This window comes from Emydura macquarii, unplaced genomic scaffold, assembly GCF_026122565.2.
Source record: "Emydura macquarii macquarii isolate MOO-44397 ecotype Brisbane River unplaced genomic scaffold, CSIRO-AGI_Emac_v2 contig_2897, whole genome shotgun sequence".
Lineage (NCBI taxonomy): Eukaryota > Metazoa > Chordata > Testudines > Chelidae > Emydura > Emydura macquarii.
The window spans coordinates 6,156,871-6,168,440 of NW_027133034.1; positions in this window are offsets into that span (position 1 = coordinate 6,156,871).

Sequence of the window (11,570 nt, forward strand, 5' to 3'; positions counted from 1 at the left end):
ACCTGTATAAAATGGCTAATGAGAGAGACAAAATAGGTGAGATAATATCTTTTATTGGAACAACTTCTGTTGGTGAAAAAGATAAGCTTTTGAGCTCTAGAGCTCCTTTTCAGGCTAATGGAATAAATGATGGGCGGGGCGGGGGACATGGCTGATTTTCTGAGTGTGATGGGAGTTAAATGTATAACCTTCTTCCTATCTTAATTTATATTAAGCCAGCAGACACAATGTTTGCTGAGATGGTGGACATTCTTCAAACTCGTCTACTCCCAAAGCCCCTACTGACTGCAGAGCATTTTCCCTTTTATAAACAGAATTGGACAGAAAATGAAATAATTTCTGAATATGTGACTGAATTAAGGAAATTAAAATATTGTCTGTCTGGAGGGAGTTTAAATGAGTCATTGAGGAACTGGTTAGTGTGTGGTATGCAAAATAAAGCAACCCCAAAATAGTTATTGACTGAGGCTGATTTGACCCTAAATTGTGCACTAGAAATTGCTGTATCAGTGGAGATAGCTACTTAAGATGCCAGGGAACTGCAAAAACATCATGTAATCTGTGCAAATAATCTGGGAGTCAAGCAGAAAGCACAACATAGACAGCTCACAGACTGTGCTTTCTTTGTGGGAACAATCTTATAACGCAAATGATTGTTGGTTTCAAGGACAAACCTTGTAGAAACTGCACCAAATTGGAGCATACTCAGAAAACGTGCATGTCAGTGGAAAAAGCACAACCACCACCTCACAAGAGCAATACCAGAAGATTTCAGATTCATCTGCTTATAGGTGACAGCATGGAATCCATTGAGAATGTTATAGCATCTCTACTACTCTTTAGTTTAAGACAATAAATGAGTGTTATTTGGATTTCTTTATAAATAGTAGGAGAAAGATTTAAAATGGAACTTGATGCAGAGTCTGCTGTTACTGTAATGTCACAGCAGGATTTTCAGAGACTACTTAAGAAGATGAACTTGCAAAACGCCTCAGTGCTACTAAAAATATATACAAGGAAAGTCATCATTCTCATTAATGTTATTACAGTGAATGTAACGTATCTGTAAACAGCATATACTTAACCTCTGTTATGAAGCAAGTGAGTCCTGCTAAATTTGGTAAAGAAGGCTGAGAGAGATTCAGCTGGACTGGCAAAAATGCCTACATGTTTAAAAAAAAAAATATATATATATATATATATATATATATTAACTCTAGCCCATAACAAAAAATTAACTGAACTTTTGGACTGGGCAGCTGATGTCTTTCAGAGTGGTGTCAGAATCTTAAAACATATTAAAGCAAAATCTGTGCTTGAAGATGGATCAATTAATAAATTTTGCAATGCTTGTCCAGTACCTTTCATAATTGAAGCCAAAGATAGAGTCAGAACTTCAGCACTTACAGGACTCTGGAATTATATTCAAGGTTAACTGGAGTGAATGGAGCACCCTTATAGTGCTAGTAATTAAAACGAGTGGGGCCGTCTGTATCTCTGGTGATTGCAAGGTTACCATTAACCCAACTATTGTATATGGATCAGTATCATTTACCTGGAATGGAGAATGTATTTGCTTCATTAGCTAGTGGTAGGCTTTTCTCTATTGACCTAGCTCAAGCCTACCTATAAATGGAGATAAAATATAGTGACAAGAAGTACCTCACAATTAACACATACAAAGGCTTCTTTAAATATAACAGAATAGTGTTTGGAATAGCATCCACACCTGCTTTTTGGCAGTGAGCCATGAATCAGGTATAACAATATTACTATCATTCACTGTTACTTGGATGATATATTGATCATGGAATCTAGTGACAAAGAGCACACTGCGAACCTCCCAAAGGTACTTGTGAGACTGTCTGTCCGAGTATGGTCTTAGAGTAAACAAGGAAAAGGTGAAATTTTCAAATATGTGGCCATCCAACATCTTGACAAATGAAAAGAAACACAATGAAGTCAGTCAATCATTGGTGCTTGGCAGTAGTGTGGTAGAAGAGCCCAGTTCGTGAGCAGCAGACATTCCCACAGTGGCTACAAGTCCACTCGCCAGATGGAGGTTGGAGCACACTCTGCTTCCTGGCTCACCTATGGGCCTCAGCCTGGGCTCTCTGATGACTCTCCATGATGATTGCGCCAACCTTGATCCAGCTTCTCCAGACTGAGCAGTTGTGGGCAGGGCTCTCCCAGTTATCAGTGGGAATGTTGAATTTCTTGAGACTCTGCTTGACTTTGTCGCTGTATCAGAGCTTTGGCCTTTCTCTATGTCACAGGTAGTTCTTGACTTGTGCTCCATGTGTCCTAGACAGCGAAGTCTGAGAGCAGCCAGCATAGTCTGTATAGACTATAGGCCGACTCTCTCAAGGATCTCATTGTTAGTGATTCGTAACCAAGTGACTCCAAGGATTTTTCTGAGACAAAAAAGGTGGAAGCTGTTCAATCTCCACTACTGCTTGGAGAATGTGACCCAGTTTTCACAGCTGTAAAGGTGGATACAAGCCTGATAAACGGACACCTTTGTATTTCGGGTTAGCAGCTTGTTGTTCAAGATATGTGAGGTAAGTTTGCCAAAAGTGACAGAGGCTTTGCTGATTCTTTCATAAAGTTCTGTATCAAGGCTGAGTGATCTGGTTAAAGTTGAGCCAAGATAGCAGAAGTGATCCACGTTGTCCAGAGCTTCATTATTGATGTAGACTTTAAGTAGGATATTAGTGGTCTGTGACATGACAGCTGTTTTCTTAATACTGATTACATGCTGAACATGATACACACATCAGCAAAGTATTCATCATGATCTGTAATTCAGCAGATGAATTAGAGACGAATGTAGCATCATCTGTGACAAGTAGATCCCGAATAGTGAGCTGGGTGACATTGGCTCTGAAATCACCTGATGTTAAACAAGCTTCCATCCATCCCCAATACAATTAATACGCCAGATCGATACTTTTCTAAAGCGTACTTAAGAAGAATAGAGAAGAAGATGCCAAAGCCAGTAGGCACAAAGACACAGCCTTGCTTCATGCCAGTATCAATGCTAAACACAAACGTTTCATTTTCATACTGGATAGTTGCCTTCATTCCCTCATGAAATTCCTTAAATAGGAAGAGCACTTTTGTGAACAGCCAATTTTCAATAAGATCTGGTATATGCCATTCCTGCTAACCGTGTCAAAGGCCTTTTTTAGATCAATGAATGCTACATAGAGAGGTGCCTGTTGTTCACAGCTTTTTTCTTGCAACAAGTGCATTGTGGATATGTCAGTTGTGGAGCATCCAGCTCTTAACCCACACTGGCTCTCAGGATAAACTGTCTCAGCAAGAACTGGAGTCATTTCAGCAGGGCTCTCACAAGCACCTTACTGACCATATTGGACAGAGATATCCCTCAGTAGTTGCAGTCTACTCTGTCCCCTTTATTTTAGTATTTAGTAATTATGTTTGCATTTTTCAGATCCTGGGGTATGTGACTTTCTTCCTAGCAGGCGCAGAGAAGTGAGTGAATGACACTCACAAGCTTTCTCCCTCCTGCCTTAGGAGCTCTGGAGGTATCTGATCATTGTCTGCTGCTTTCCCAAGCACAATCTCTTTGATAGCTTTCTCTACATCTTCGAGAGTTGGTATTTGGTCCAGCTCCTGCATTGTTGGAAGCTGGGGAATGGCAGCTAAGGTAGTATCACAGATAATGGCTTCCTTTGAGTAGAGTTCTTTGTAATGCTCAGTCCATCGGTCAAGTTGTTTTTGCCAGCCAGTCAGCATAGCACCATCTTTCACTTTCAGGTTTGCAGTCTTTTTACAAATTGGACCAAGTGCCTCTTTGATTCCATCATAGGTACCATGAAGGTCCTCTCTTCCAAAGCAGGTCTAAATCTTCTTGCACAGGTCTTGCCAGTACTTCTGGGCACATTCTCTAGTGGCTTTCTGGACCTCAGCCCTAGTCTCTTTGAACTTAAGAGTTCTGGATTTAGTTGGTTGTCGAAATAAAGTTAGGAGAGCTTGCTTTTTCTTTTCTATGAGTGGGAGCAGCAGATCTGCAGACGCTGCAAACCAGTCAGGTTATTTTTCCCTTGTTTTTCCAAAGACATCCTTGGCAGTAGCCAGTGTCTTATTCTTAAAATTGTCCCTCAAGGTGTCAGAACACACGCTGTTGCCTGATTTCTGGGTGTTTAGTAATTTGAATGGAGTTATAGGCTCTCCAATTGATCTGATCAGAAGATAATGAGGTTCTAGTCCCGGAATCAGGCTCCAGAAGAGTTTTTACAGGGATCCCCGGGGTGCACGACAGGAATGCTCACACTGATAACTGAATCTGTATAATTTTATATGCTTTTATTAAAATAACATAAAATGATAGACAAATGACTGATTAAAAGAAAATGAATAATCAAATGGATAATGGATAGGATTACAGTCTTATTCTAAAGACACATGTGATATATATATTTATACTGTCTGCTTTGGATTAATATACTTACACCCTTCCCTGATGACCTGGTTGAGAGAGATGTACAGTTCCTCAACTCTTGAATGGAGGGGTGGAGAGCTAGATAATGCTCGAGAGCTAAGAGCTATAAGGCTAAGACTACAAATAATACTAAGTATAAACTAAGAACAAAAGATTCCAACAAACACTAATTAAAAAGAAGTTTCAAGAAGGAGTACCTGGTGATTGCCCCAAGCAACGTGGTTTGCCCCTTTTTATACCCTGAAAAATATGGGTCCTCCTTCAAAGTCCAAACTTGGCTTCTTCATTCTCAAATTATTAGGGTACACTTATTCTATAAGCTGGCAAGTTTGTGCATATTAATGATATATCCATATCCTTTCCAGATGGTTTTCTCATCTCACCTTTATTATTTCTGGCTCTTTCTGTGGGTTTTGTGGCGTACCTGTGAAGTTTACTTGGGGCATAAACTGAGGCAGCCCTCCCTGTCTTGATGCATCTTGACTTATCTAGGATAAAGGGTATAACCATATATGTCTTATCCTTTAACTCATCATTACTTATTTGGGCCAAAGGTCCTGAACGTATGTATGCTAACGGCCTTAGTTTTCATACAGGGTGTGGCCTGTAAGGTACCTTGCATTACAGCTATAATATATTAATTGACTCTATGACTCAAATATAATAAAACAACAATACTTAAATCTATAAGGAAAGGTATATATGTGCAAGCAAGCAGGCTAGTCCTATAGACTACAGTGCTCAAGTGCACGTTGAAACTTTGCACAAGTGTCAGAGTCCTTGATGTTAGCAATGTTGTGGCAAAATTTGCCTTTTGGCTTTGCATGATGGATCTTTTTAAGATGACATTGGAGCTTGACCCTGACAAGGGCATGGTAAGTGTTGCAACCAGCGCTATGCATTGATCAAGCATTCAGTACATCACAAATGTTTCTGCAACAGATCAGGATGAGATCAAGCTGATGCCAGTATCCAGAGCGGGGTTGCCTCCAGGTAACTTTGCTCCTGCCAGCAAAATAGGTATTCGAGACTATCAGCTCACAAGAGGCACAAAGCTCAAGGACACGCTGGCCATTTTAATTAAGGCTACCTGTGCCGTGTTGGCCAATGATGTGTTCCCACTGCTCCTAGTCCTTACCCAAACAGGCATTGAAATCACCAAAAACAATGAGTCTGTTCCTTATGGGGACATTCTTGATGATTTGTTCCAGCTGAGAATAGAACTCAACTTTTTGCTGTTTAGAGTAGTCAAGTGTTGGTCCATAGATAGACATAAAAGTCAGGGTTCCCAAGTTCGTATTCACATCAAGCCACATGCTCCTCTCGTTAATAAATACCAGAGGAGTACATGCACTAAGGGCAGACTTCTTGACAGCAAATCCAACACCGTGTATCCTTGGTTCATTTTCAGGTTTCCCAGACCAGCAGAAGTGGTGGTTTAATTCAGTTTCTGAAAATCTTGTATCACTGAGGGCTGCAATATCAATGCCCAGTTGATGTACTTCTCTATCAATTATGGCTGTTTTCCAAAGTTCATGTCTTTCTTTTCAAGTCTGGTTAACGTAGTATGAACATTCCAACAAGCACTGATTAATTTAGAGCCAGGAAAGAAAAAGTAGGAAGGGAACTTTTTTCGCCTATCTTTTCTAAGGCCTTCCTCGAACTGGGGAAGTAGGCCACAGCTAAATAGGGCTGCTTGAACATCTGAGCTGCTGCTTACACCTGGGTCCTTGCCTACCAGGACGAGTGACCATTGAGCACAGACCTTTGACATTTATGCCTAGGCAACACATAAAAGGAGGGGTTGCCAAAGGCCCTCCACCTTCTCTCTCAGCAGGAACTACAGAATGCCAGTGGCAAGATGAAGTCAAGATGATTGGTATAGGCCTGCTGCAGCTTCTAGCTGGAACACCACTCCGAGTTGAAAGAAGCACCCACCTTATTGTGTCCGCAACTGTGCCTTTTCTAAATGGGTGCGGTCCCAATAGTGTGGATACTACTGGCCAACAAAATTCTGGCTCATCTGCTTTTCTGGGGGCATTTCCTTCACCCAATGGGTTCCACTACCTCATCCTTGGGCACTTGCCAAAGGGAGACAGGTTTGTTGACTGGTGCCTGTCACTCACTGTTGCGTTGCTGGCTGCGCCGTCTATGCATCCAGTGACAAATCCCGGAGGGACCAGCCAGACAGCAATTTTCAAATATTCATTTATATATTGCAGCCATACCATTGACAAAGTTGGCTTGCATAAATCACAGTGCAGAACTGAAACGATCCATAAGATTGTCATACTGACATGCCTTTCTGGCCATAGTTAGTTATTTACATAGATTCTTGCCTAACATAGAAACAGTGTTACATCCCCTAAACTAACTGTTACACAATGGACAGAAATGGTGTTGGTCCACACAGTGTTGGAAGGCTGTTGATGAAGCTAAGAAGCTTATGACATCTAAAAGAGTTCTTTCACACCACAGACTTTCCTGTAAGCTTAGCATATGATGCTTTCCCATATGGAATAGGAGCAGTAAATGTGATGAAATATCCTACTGAAAGGCCTATTGTACTTTCTTTGCTTCTAGATTTCTTATTTCTGGAAAAACAAGTATGCTGAAATTGATAGAGAAGCTCAGAGTTGAGTCTGGGGAGTTAAAAAGTTTAATCAGTATCTGTCTGGGAAATTACTTAGTCTGGTTACTGATAAGCAAACTCTAGTTTCACTTTTTTAACCCAAAAGAAAGGATTACTAATAATGGTTGCAGCACAGTTACGGAGATGGGTGATATCCTTGAGCACTCACTCTTAGTGTATGTCTACACGGCAGTTAAAAACCCACAGCGGGGCCATGCCAGTTGACTTGGGCTTGCAGGACTCAGGCTGCAGAGCTGTTTAATTGCAGCGTAGGCTTCTGAGCTCAGGCTGGAGCCCTGGGCTATAGACCCTGGAAGGTGGGTGAGTCCCAGCCAGAGCCTGGAAGTCTACACTGCAATAAAACAGCCCCACAGCCTGAGCCCCACAAGCCTGAGTCACCTGGCATGGCCAGCCACAGGTTTTAATTGCAATATAGACATACCCATAGAGTTAAAATATAGCAACCAACAGGCGAATGCAGATTGCTTATCACACTTGCCCTTCGAAGTGGCAGGTAAGGACACTGAAGTGGAACCAGGTAACCAGCAGCTACACTCATCTTTAGCATGATAGCTCAATAAGAGCTAATGCAGATATGTCTCCTCAAGATGAAATTTCAACCTATAAAGATATGCATACACTTTGAACTGTAAGAGACCAGTGAGACAGTTCACGGAATCTTGGAGTGATTACATCACAAAGTGGTATCAAATGTCATGGAAAACACATAAAAACCAGCTTTTGAGCACAAGTTCCGCAGGATGTTCTACACCAGAGATGCTTGTTGAAACTAGTGATTCTACAATACCACTACAGAGAGTGATGTGTGACGGTACCAAAGAGCCTCATGTCTCTGGCAGAGAAGGAGTTAATAGAGCCCTAGGAAGGCTACATGGAAGCAGCCAATAGGAGAGGGGCTGTGAGGAGCGGCCAACCAGGGCCCTGCAGGCCCAAATAAAAAGAGACACCGGGTGCAGAGTAGGATCAGTCACTGCCTGGAGCTCAAGAAGTGAAGACTTTGTCACTAACAGACTGAGAGACCTGTGGCACCTTGGACAGAGCAATTGCTGGCAGAGACCAGGAGAGCAAGAGGACTGGCTGGCTGCTGAGACTGGGTAGTTTCAGGCCCTGTGGAAGGGTGAAGAAGCTATGGGGAAGAGAACCAGGGAGACACAGCAGTGGTGAGAGGAATTTGAGGTGCAGCAGGAGTCTGCAATCCACAGAATCTCTGGGCTGGGACCCAGAGTAGTGGGCAGGCCTGGGTTCCCCCTCCCAATTTGCCACTGGGGAAGTGGTAGGACAATTCACTGCAGTCACCACTTGCCACTGAGAAAATGACAGGGCTAGGAGAGAAACTCTCCCAGAAGGGGGAAATACAGCCAAGTAACATAGCCGGAGTGCCGAGCCACGAAGAAGACGTTGTGGTTCCTGAGGCTGCGAGAGGGGCTGTAAATGGATGGCAGAGATTCAGTGATGGTATGCAAGCTATGGACAGGGGACATTGGCCTCGACTAATCCCCAAGATGACCAGCAGGAGGCACCAGCTTAGCAGTGAGTAACATGCATCTTGACACCTTTCTGCTACAAGTAACCCTAATAGGACAGAACAAGATGTTCCTGAAACAGCTACACCAGAAAGTACAGACACTGTTCCAGATACTGCTCTGATTATCCAGAGAGAAGACATTATCCAGAGAGAAGTAATAATCGATCTCTCAAACCTGTTGTATAATTAATGATAAAGCATTTGTAATTTTTATATGTTCTCTTACATGAAAGGGGTGGTAGGAGTAGGCCATCTATAGGAATTGGGTAGTATCTCTTTAAAAAGTTGAGCCGTCTAGTGGCACTCACTATTCCTTGTTTTAGAAACCAACCAGAGCTGTAGTACATAGGTAGCTAGGCCTTGCATGTCTGTATATAGAAAGTAAACATGGTTATGTGAAAGCCTACTATGTCCATGTAGCTTCTTCATATTGTTGTAAAGACCAAAGAGACAACAGGTTTTTTTCATTTGGTATAGATTTCTGGAGATTATTGCAGGATAATGAGACTGTTGCTGAAAGATTTTTTTTTTTTCTTTTCATTTATTTTCTGCTTCAATAGCAGTGTATTTTGCACTCAAAGCTTTTCAGCCAAGAATTCAGGGTGTAAAGCTAACAGTCTTGGCTATTAATGATCATTAGTGTCACTACTAAGAAAAGATTCATGTTGGTATTACTTATTAAAGGCAATCAAAATGTGCTATTATGTTCCTAATTACAATATTTACTCAGATTCCCCTACTTACACACAGTACAAATACAGTGTAGGCAGCTGTTGCAGGAGCTCCTCCATGCAGCACTGGAAATGCCACCGTCCTTCAGCTTAAGGCACTGCTGTTTTTAAAGGGGGAAGACTGGACTGAGTCTGAATCTTTGTGTTAAAGGGTAAATTCTCTACTTGTGTATGCATTAAGTCACTGGTAGCTTTGCATGGATAAGAGCTGTAGCAATGGGGCAGAAGTTAATGAGAGTTGTATGTAGATACCCAACAGCAAAATTTGGCCTTAGAATTAAACCTTTTGTTTAGAAACGAATACATTTTTCTTAGTTATGTTATTGTTATCCTTTTATAATGTAACTCCTTGGTAGAGACAGTGCCTCCAAAATATTAGAAAGTATTTTTAATTTTGGAGAGTTTATTTTTTTAGAAGATGGAAGAACACCAACACAGGAAGCAATTCAGAGGCTACATCCACACTTTAGAGCTATAGGTGTGATTGCCAGCTTATGCAGACATATTAGCACTAGCTGTCATTGAGCTAGTGCACTAAAAATAGTGTAGCAGGGGCGGTGGTAAAGAGTGGCATGGCCTAGCCATCCTGAGTACAAACCCACCTGGACCCTATGGGTAGGACTTGGGACAGCTAGCCCATGCCAACCTTCTTTGCTGCCCATGTTACTGCAACTATGTTACTATTTTTAGTGCACTAGCTTGATGACAGCTAGCATGAGTATGTCTGCATAAGATGGGATTTGTACCCATAGTTCCAAGTGTTGACATAGCCACAGAGCAGTCAAAATAAATAATCAGGGAAATAAAAATGATCACGGATGTGATATACCTTGACTTTAGCAAAGCTTTTGATACTGTCTCTCACAGTATTCTTATCAGCAAGTTAAAGAAGTATGGGTTGGATGAATGGACTATAAAATGGATAGAGAACTGGCTAGAGCATAGGGCTCAACGAGTAGTGATCAATGGCTCCATGTCTAGCTGGCAACCGGTCACAAGCTGAGTTCCCCAGGGGTCGGTTCTGGGTCCGGTTTTGTTCAACATCTTTATTAATGATCTGGAGGATGGGGTAGATTGCACCCTCAGCAAGTTTGCGGACGACACTAAGCTGGGGGGAGTGGTAGATACCCTGCAAGGTAGGGATAGGATACAGAGTGATCTAAACAAACTGGAGGATTGGGCCAAAAGAAATCTAATGAGGTTCAACAAAGAAAAGTGCAGAGTCCTCCACTTAGAAAGGAAGAATCCCATGCACAGCTATAGACTGGGGACCGACGAGCTGGGCAGCAGCTCTGCAGAAAAGGACCTGGGGTAACAGTGGATAAAAAGCTGGATATGAGTCAGCAGTGTGCCCTGGTTGCCAAGAAGGCTAATAGTATATTGGGCTGCATTAGGAGGGGCATTGCCAGCAGGTCACGGGAAGTGATTATTCCCCTCTATTCGGCGTTGGTGAGGCCACATTTAGAATATTGTGTCCAGTTTTGGGCCCCCCACTACAAAAAGGATGTGGACAAGTTGGAGAGAGTGCAGTGGAGGGCAACAAAAATGATTAGGGGGCTGGAGCACAGGACTTATGAGGAGAGGCTGAGGGAACTGGGCTTGTTTAGTCTGCAAAAGAGAAGAGTGAGGGGGATTTGATAGCAGCCTTTAACTACCTGAAAGGGGGTTCCACAGAGGATGGGGCTAGGCTGTTCTCGGTGGTGGCAGATGACAGAACAAGAAGCAACGGTCTCAAGTTGCAGGGCGGGAGGTCAAGGTTGGACATTAGGAAAAAGTTTTTTACTAGGAGGGTGGTGAAGCACTGGAATGGGTTACCTAGGGAGGTGGTGGAATCTCCATCCTTAGAGGTTTTTAAGCTGAGGCTTGACAAAGCCCTGGTTGGGATCATATAGTTGAGGTTAGTCCTGCTTTGAGCAGGGGGTTGGACTAGATGACCTCCTGAGGTCCCTTCCAACTCTAATATTCTATGATTTAAGAACTTTGTGCCCATGAATCGTGTTTTCTTTTCATTAAAGCAAGGAAAGCTTGCCTTTAATGAATCAGTTTTATTTTAAACATTATGTAACAGATCAATAAGAGCCTGCTGTAAGCCACTGCCTACTACAACATTCTGCCCCTGCAAACACCCATATCTTACATAGCAACAGCAGCTAGGGTTGCCACCTTTCTAAATGTTGGTAACCGGACCCCTGA